Source organism: Ursus arctos, chromosome X (genome assembly GCF_023065955.2).
Source record: "Ursus arctos isolate Adak ecotype North America chromosome X, UrsArc2.0, whole genome shotgun sequence".
Taxonomy (NCBI): Eukaryota; Metazoa; Chordata; class Mammalia; order Carnivora; family Ursidae; genus Ursus; species Ursus arctos.
The window spans coordinates 37,511,238-37,520,740 of NC_079873.1; positions in this window are offsets into that span (position 1 = coordinate 37,511,238).

Sequence of the window (9,503 nt, forward strand, 5' to 3'; positions counted from 1 at the left end):
AGTGATCACTTTCTTAATTCTCCCAGAGATGGTACAAAACTAGTTTCATTCTAGAGAGGTTGGAGAGAAATTAATTTATTACATACAATGGGTGCCTTAAGGTGTAAATTCTCTCTCTCGCTTTAAGACTCCAGCTGGAGGGGCGCCTGGGTGGCACAGCGGTTAAGCATCTGCCTTCGGCTCAGGGCGTGATCCTGGCGTTCTGGGATCGAGCCCCGCGTCGGGCTCCTCCGCTATGAGCCTGCTTCTTCCTCTCCCACTCCCCCTGCTTGTGTTCCCTCTCTCGCTGGCTGTCTCTCTCTCTGTCGAATAAAAAAAAAAAAAAAAGACTCCAGCTGGAAGGGACACCTGGGTGGCTCAGTCGATTAAGCGTCTGCCTCCAGCTCAGGTCATGATCCCAGGGTCTTGGGATTGAGCCCCACATCCAGTTCCTTGCTCAGCAGGGACCCTGCTTCTCCCCCTGCCTGCTGCTCCCCCTGCTTGTACTTGCGCGCTCTCTCTCTGACAAATAAATAAATAAAATCTTAAAAAAAAAGACTGCAGCTGAGAAAGCCTGATCTATACTAAGATTTTCTTTCTGGTAATAGACTGTGCCTTCTCACCTTTCCAAAGGTAACAGGGACAGCTAAGGTTTTCTTTTCTTTTCTTTTCTTTTAAGATTTTTTTATAATGATTTTTTATTATATTATGTTCGTCACCATACTAAAGATTTTATTTTTAAGTAATCTCTTCACCCAACGTGGGGCTTGAATTCACCACCCCAAGATCAAGAGTCACACGTTCCACCGACTGAGCCCACCACGTGTCCCAACAGGCACAGCTAAGTTTGTAAATAAATCCAGGTGACCTGATTGAGATCACATCGGCCACACGACTTCTGTCACCCAGTGCCCTGTCCTGACCATTCCCCAGATCATGAAAAACTCTGAAAACTCAGCCTTCAATGGCTATACAATACATACTTCGATACATGGAAGAGCCGAAGTGCCTCCAACTATTTTCCTGCTGTTGGACATCCTGGCTGCCTCCAATTTTCCACAAAGGTTTTTTGTTTTTTTTTTTTAATTGAAGCAACCCCAACAGCAGCATGGAGTCTGGACCACTTAGCCGGCTATTGCAATGGCTCAGAATGAGATCCCAAATTAGATGGAGGCAGAAGGAATAGAACGGAATCGACCAAACCAGATGTACAAGAAAAAAGACATTCGGGCCCTTTGAGATACACGGATGTCTGTTTTGCTCCACACCCAAAAGCTTTTTCAAAAGTAAGTTTTGTTTTGTTTTTTAAAAGATTTATATACTTATTTTAGAGAGGCGGGGGAAGGGGCAGAGGGACAGGAGAGAATCTCCAGCATACTCCCCACTGAGTGGGGAGCCTGGCACGGGGCTCGATCCCAGGACCTGAGCCAAAATCAAGAGTGGGCCACTTAACTGACTGAGCCACCCAGGTGCTCACACCCCCTCAAAATTTAGTTTTATAACATAGTCCCTTAACCGAGTTTGAATTCTTTATAACATGCTTTCTTGAAACTTAGCAGAGCACTCTGGGTTCTGGGCGATCGTTTCTTCTCCGTTTTCCCCTTGAGCAAACGCTGACTCTCTGTAATTCTGGGTATTTGCCGTCAATGGCTCTGCACACTGCACGGAGCATAGTGAAGAGAGAGCTGAAGTCAGCTGACTCCTTGGGGGTCCTCTGCCCTGAGGACACGTAGCAGTTTGCATACCTCTGCTAGAAGCCAATGGTTGCTGGAAGCAAAGAGCTCCCATTTCCAGCAGAATTGTTCACATCACCAATTCAAGAAAAAGTGAATTATCTTAAAATGGTATGATTTTTCTTACCAAGAGAGAATCTAAGTTTAGGTGTCTAGCTATGTTTTCCTGAAGAGAATACCTTCAGATCGAAGAGCAGAGAGGCAAGACTCTGGATTTTGGATGTGTGTATTTGGCTTTTTAAAAAATAACACCAATGTTGTTTAATTCAAACTCAGAAATGCTGATTCCTAATATTTTGCAGAGAGAGAGATATAATCAAAGTAAAGATACTTTGCAAGAGCTCCACACGTGATCGTCACCATATCCCTGCTTTGGTTGCCTATGCAAGATTTTAAAATGTCTTCTTAACACCTTGCCAAGCAAATAACATAAGCCTCATAGTGAATTCAGAAATCTGCTTTGCTCTCTTTTGGGTGCATGCTTCAGTCAAAACAGATTGCTTTTTTCGAGCATTCTAGAGTTTGGTTGCCATCAGATTCTCACTTAGCTCTTCAGCCTTGAGACCCTTCCTCAAAGTAGCAGCCATTTGCTAAACAGGAAAAACAATTCTTTCAGATGCCCAGTTGCATATTTTTCTATGTTAATTGTATTGCCTTCCTTCCAGGAGAATGCGGGGGGTGGGGGAAGGATCATCCCTACTTTGAGGTATCAGAGACAACAGAGAGGTCCCTCAATGGGTCGGATGAGGTCTAAAGAGATATCCAGCTCCGAGTCTATGGTTTTTCAAGTCACCTTCAAGTTGTTTTGGACATAGATTTCTTAACAACAAAAGGAAACTCCGAATTTTCCTTCTGCAATAGTCCTGTACTCCCTGATTAGTCAAGGTCAAGGTCAGCAGTGGACTTCACACCGAAGCCACACTTAATGTCTCAAGTCCAAGACAGAGCAAAGCAGAAGGTAGGGAGAAGATCGCTGGAGCTTAGAACTGGAGAAAGTGGTAAGAAACCTCTTGATTGTGAGATAAGAAAGAGGATGTAAAAATCAGGGAAGCAAACTGTGCAATGAAAACAGAACACTTTATTTCGGTCAATGAAGTACAAACTCAACTAAAATTGAGGCAATATTAAATGTGCCACCTGGGTCTGCAGAGAACTACTTCCCAAATGTGAACAAACGTTGCTGTCTTATTTCTCGCACCTCGCTGAGACATGGGGTCCTTGCCAACCGTGTCTCAGCAGAGAGACCCTTAGACGCTGACTGGCACAAGCCTATGAGGGGAGCATTCCCCCTGGTTCCTGGCATTCCCTTCACATCTGCCTCTCTGAGCTCCTTGACTCTCTCAGTCACAGCGCCGCAAAGCAATGTGGCCTAGTGAAAGGGACAAAGCAAGAGATTTAGAGAAACTCGTTCCAGCCCTCCCTGTACTAGAACCCACAGGGTAATCTCCAGATCATCTCATCAGCTCTCTGGGCCTCAGTTTCCTCTGTAGTGACATAAAGGACGTGGTCTAGATAAGTTCCTAAGTATTTATTTCTCTCCCATGTGGACGTCTTTCTGGATTTAGGACTCAGGGTCAGTCAAGCAAAAGCGATTCTGAGCTGCTCAAAAAACTCTCAGTTGGATAAGAGAGAAGGACAGATCTTTCCATCCAGCCCAAAGCACACTCAATTCACCTGGCCGTGTGTTAAAGCCTAGTCTGAAAATGGGCCTGGTGGGGTTTTAATGGGCAGCCATGTGTCACCCCCCTGTAGGGTGATCATGCTTTGGGCTCAAGCCCTGGATGGGGCTCCAAAGCTAAATATCCTAACGATCTTTAAAAATTAGGGACAAGAGCCCCCCCGGTGCTTTCGGATGTCACAGCAGCTAGCAAGGCCCCTTGGAAGTACACAGAGACTCATGGCCTATGGTGTTCCCTTCTGACCCTAGTAATTCCTGATTCCCCAACATCATCCTTCTCATAAGCAGTTGGAAACATGGACTGGGCCATCTCATAACAGAAGCTATCATTTACCCAGAGCTGACTCGGCCAAGAGCTTGCAGTGCTTAATTTTCACAGAATTAAGACGAATTCTTGAGCAGCCTGCTCGAGTCAGTGCTATTATTATCTTCATAACACAGATGAGAAAACTGAGTCCCTCATAGGCCTAGTAACTTGCTTACAGTCATCTGACCAAGTGGCAAGGCTGGAATTCCAAGCTAGGGAGCCCAATTCCAGAGTCCACCCTTCAAAAAATAACAAAAGCAAACAAACAAAAGACTTTTATTTTGACGTAATTTCTAACTTCAAGTTGCAAGAATGGTGCAGAGAATTCCATATACCCTGTACTCAGATTCTCCAACTGTTAGCATTTTACCACAATTTGCTTTATTTTTCTCTTCGTATGTGTATACATATGTTTATATGTGTGGGTGATACGTAATACATACATATATGATTTCTAGAATCATTTTCTGCACCATTTGAGAGTAAATGGCACACATGAAGTTTCTTTACCCCTAAATACTTCTGTGTGTATTCCTTAAAAACAAGGACATTCTCATATAAACATGGTATAATTGTCACCGTACTGTCAATTAACATTGAAATGATACAATTAGATCTTCAGATCTCATTTAGATTCTGCCAATTCTTCCAATTATGTCTGTTACAGAAAAAAGTCTTACGGTTCAACATCAAACCCTTGATCACACATTGCATTCAGTTGTCACATCACTTTAATCTCTTAACCTGGAACATTCCTCAGTCTTTCTTTGTCTTTCCTAATCTTGCTGTGGTGGAAGAGCACAAGTCAGTTATTGTATACAACACCCCTCCATTTGCTTCATCTGACGTTTCCTTGTGTCTAGATGCAGGTTACCCATTTTTGGCAAGAATACTGCACAAATGACGCGGTGTCCTCCTCTGGGCATCCTATCAAGAGGCACATAATGTCAGTTGGTTTCATTACTGGCGATGTTGAGTTTGTGCACTTGGTTAAGGTGGCGTCTGCCACCTGTCTATATCCACCTTTGCAATGAATCTCATGCAGGCAGAGCCCACACTCTTAACACTATGTGTAACTACCACTAGGCAACTGGCACTGTGGTCGCCATTGAAGATACGAAGAGCCTTGAAGGAATTCTCCTCACAGAGAGCTTACGATATTATTGGGAAGGCAAGTGGGTGATGTATTACTTCAACATCCATCCACAAATCGTTCTGTGAGCCCCGCAGACCATTAAAGTCAGAGGAATTGAGAGGTAGAAGTGACTTTTGAGGACTCGGGGCTCATTGAGGAGAAGAGGTGAGAAAGTTGCTCCAGCAAGGGAACTGGGAGGGAGGATGTCTCTGGCCATCACCAGGAGGTGGGAGGCGTCAGATTTAGGCACTGATTTCGGAGGGCCAGAACAGGCTGTCGTTTTCCCACAAGGGAGGATCCTGGCAGCTATTCTGAAGGGCTGCTTGCAGGGCAGATCAGCTGGACCAAAAAAAAAAAAAAAAAAAAGATGAAATTCGAGACCTCCTGGGAGTCAGAGGGGGTGGTCAGATGCAGGGGTAGGGTAGCTGACCCAGAGCAGCTCTGGAAAATCTGGCTGAGTAATGCCCTTGCTCTTGGCCTCTCATTTCACCGAGTCTTTTTTTTTTTTTTTTAATATTTTATTTATTTATTTAAGAGAGAGTGAGCAAGGGAAAGAGAGAGCACAAGTTGTGGGGAGGAGCAGACTCCCCACTGAGCAGGGAGCCCCATGTGGGGCTCGATCCCAGGACCCCGGCATCATGATCTGAGCTAAAGGCAGATGCTTACGTAACCCACTGAGCCCCCCAGAAGCCCCCCATTTCACCAAGTCTTAACAGCACATACATGGTGACATACATGTTCTCGGGACGTGTTCGTGGTATTTCCAGGGCCAAGCCAAGGACATTCAGCCAGAGCAGAGGTTCTCTGTGGAGGAATAATGTGAGGTAAGGAGGGGACAGATGGGGATTGATTGGGAGACGCTTGGGTGCCCCATTTAGGAATTATTTGTGCCACCTTAGCATAGGGACTCTATCCTATGTCCACACAACAAAGTAATGTAATAAGAGGTAAAAATTCTGTCTCTCATTTCACTGGCTCCTCCTAAACTCAAATTAGAATCTTTTCAGAACACTGTTTTCACCTGCTTCTGTAGTAAGAACGGGCCCTGGCACTTCTCTGAAGTGCCCTTTGCCTCTAATCTGGCTCAGAATTAAAGTGCCCTAATTAAATGGAGACCTCATTATATTTTCCTGTAATCTGTGGTGCAATCGTAATGCAGTGATTACCTTGAACTATTATTGCACATACTTCCACCCACTTATTATTATATGTCTCTGTACTTTAATTATGTTTCAATGAATATAATTCCATACCCTTCAATACTTAAATAATATTCACTTTAAATATAACTGCATGCCTATAATTCTCCGTAAGTGCGAGGGCTCGCATGGCAAATAACAAAAATTACTACCTCTCTGGAGGCTAAAAGAAACTAAACCATTCCTGAAAGAAATCAGTTGGCATGTTAATAGAATTTTAAAACATTGAAATTTGTTACTAATTTATTTTTTCAAAAACATATTTTAAGAGGGTGATTTTTGTATCCTTAACGACAACAACAAAATCTTTGGAATGAAGCAGGAATTCTCTAGAGGCTTTTGTTGCTTACTAACCGCTTCACCAGGGACTTTGTTCCCATAGGGAATTGATTTAAGAAAAAATAAAACTTTGCACTGATTTTACACATATATATGTATATATATAAACATTTTCCCCAAGCGTTGGCTCTGGAGGAAACTCCCTAGAGAGTTTGATAGGTCAAAGGTGAAATCTCAGAATCAATAACCAGGTAACTGGCATGAAGGCCTTTTATCTGCTCTAGTCAACTGCACATGACTTCTTATTACCCAGGAAAAAGAGGGACGTTAGTGCTTATATTGTTTCTGGTGTGCAGTCTTAGAAAACCATATATTCCTGGGGCGCCTGGGTGGCGCAGTCGTTAAGCGTCTGCCTTCGGCTCAGGGTGTGATCCTGGCGTTCTGGGATCGAGCCCCGCATCAGGCTCCTCTGCTGAGAGCCTGCTTCTTCCTCTCCCACTCCCCCTGCTTGTGTTCCCTCTCTCGCTGGCTGTCTCTCTCTGTCAAATAAATAATAAAATCTTAAAAACAAAAACAAAAACATATACTCCTTTCTTTCTGCCAGGATCTGTCTAAAAGGATACTTTGTCTTTGGAGAATTGTTTACATTGTGTTGTGCTGGCTAGTATGGCTACACAGCTATATGCTTTGGCTGGTATTTATTTCAAACATATGGCCAACAATAACTTGGAGTGAAAAGTAATCATTGGTGATAAATTAATTCCTGACCTCATGCCATGGGGTGACACTCCCAAAGAACTAGAGAAATGGTAATTTGCCCTTCCTTTCTAGTCCCTGATTTAAAAATACAGTGTGTAAGCTATAGACCTCAGCAATAAGTTTGTTAAGAGGAGAGAGGACTAAAACAGAATGCTGTTTTGACCATCTTTGACAAGGAGTAAACACAGAGCAAGTTTTATAAACCTTCCGGCTGGGTAAATCCTTCAAGCTCAATCTTGGTCCCCCATTGTGAGCTATTCCAAACTCATTGTCCAGGAAGAGTGCTCTGCCATTATCACTGCTGGAAAGAATCAATGTTATTAAAATAACAATTCTTCCTGAAAAAATGTGTCTGCTACGTTGGCCACTCAACAAGTCCACGGGAAAGGTGAAGCCATTATATAAATTGGTTACTAAAGCTTTATCTTAAAAGGAGGGACATAAAAAGGGCAAAAGGGATACCAAACCGGATGCGGATGTAGGAAGTAAAGATTGCATTTTTTCTTTTTTACCCTTTGTGCTGAACCAGAAATTGTCGATCTGTGTTCCCTCATGGGTGCATTTGGCATGATAATGACTAAATGAACTCAATCAAATACTCTAAACTTTAATGCATGTTGTATTTGAAAAGAAAGAAGGTAAGTGTAGCCCATCATGACACAGTGAGTCATTCACCCAGATACTGTTCTGGGTGTGGTTAGGAAAAACAAAAAGAGAAATTGGGTCTCATCAAAATTTAAAACATTTGTGTTTCTGAAGGATGCCATCAGAAGGTGGAAAGACAACACACAGGAAGGGAAAAATATTTGCAAATAGTATATCTGATAAGAGACTTGTATCTAGACTATTTAAAGAACTCTGTACTTCAGTAATAAAAAGACAAACCAATTAAAAAATGGGCGAAAGATCTGAACAGACATTTCTCTAAGGAAGATATACAAATGGCCAATAACCACATGAAGAGACAATTTCACTCCCAGGTATATGCTCAAGTGAAATGAAAACTTGTATGCAAATGTTCATAGCAGCATTATTCATAATAGCCAAAAGTGACCCCAATGTTCATTCACTGATGAATGGATACATGAAAGTAGTATATCTATACGATGGAATATTATTCGGCCATGCAAAGGAATGGGGCACTGACACATGCTACAACATGGACCAATCTGAAAAGTTTATGCTAAATGAAAGAAGATGGTCACAAAAAAACCACATATTACATGATTTCATTTATATGAAATATGCACAACAGGCAAATCCAGAGAGACGGAAAGCAGATGAGTGGTTTCTTAGGGCTAGACGGGGTAATTACATAGGGGGTGACAGCTAAAGGGTGCAGAACTTCTTTTCGAGGTGATGAAAATGTTCTAGAATTGTTTGTGGTGATGGTTGCACTTATCTGTGAATATACTAAAAACCATTGAATTGTATGCTTTATTTTTATTTTTTTTTTTAAGTAGGCTCTATGCCCAAAGTGGGACTTGAACTCATGACCCCTGAGATCAAAAGTTGCATGCACTACCAACTAAGCCACCCAGGTGCCCCTGCCATTGATTTTTTAACAGTTTCATTGAGATATAATTCTTTTACTATATAATTCACACATTTAAATCAGGGGCACCTGGCTGGCTCAGTCGGTAGAGCATCTGACTCTTGGTTTTGACTCAGGTCATGATCTCAAGGTCCTGAGATCGAGCCCTGCATCAGGCTCCATGCTCAGCAGGGAGTCTGCTTGAGATTCTCTCTCCCTCTCTCTCTCTCTGCCCTACTCCCCCCCACCCGCTTGTGTGTGTGCGCGTGCTCTCTCTCTCCTTCTCTAAAATAAATCAATAAATCTTTAAAAAAATAAAGTAAGGAAAACAAAAAAATCAGTGGCAAATGTGATGGTACTTCAGGAGAATTGGATGATCTGAATAACACATAAATTCTGTTCATTGTGATAAGCAGCAACACACAGAAACCCTGAAATTAATTGGTCTGAGTGTGTTCTGAGAACACAAGTAGTTAATTAGTTATATTATGTATGTATTCACCAAACTTTCCTTGAACCTGTAATTTTCCTTAAAGCCCTCGCTTTTGGTGGTGGGGACACACAGACAGGATTCACGATATTCCTTGTCTAGCAGGGTGACCAGACATATAAATAACTTCCATGCGGTCCAATAACATGACCTCAGAATTCGTTAATGAGGTCCGATAAAAGTCACCCTCTGAGTGAAAATTACCATAAAATGAGCTCAGCCATTTATAGGAGCCACCCTACCTAACAGATGGTTTATAAATGTGCTTTTGACAGAGATACTTGGAAACCACCAAAGTCGGACCAGGACCAGGTCTGTAAGCCTGGGGCGGTGGGGGATGGGGGGGGTTGGGGTCATGTCCCTGAGACAAGCTCTGTGTTCTCCGCAAGCCTCTGCTCTCATCAGGAGAC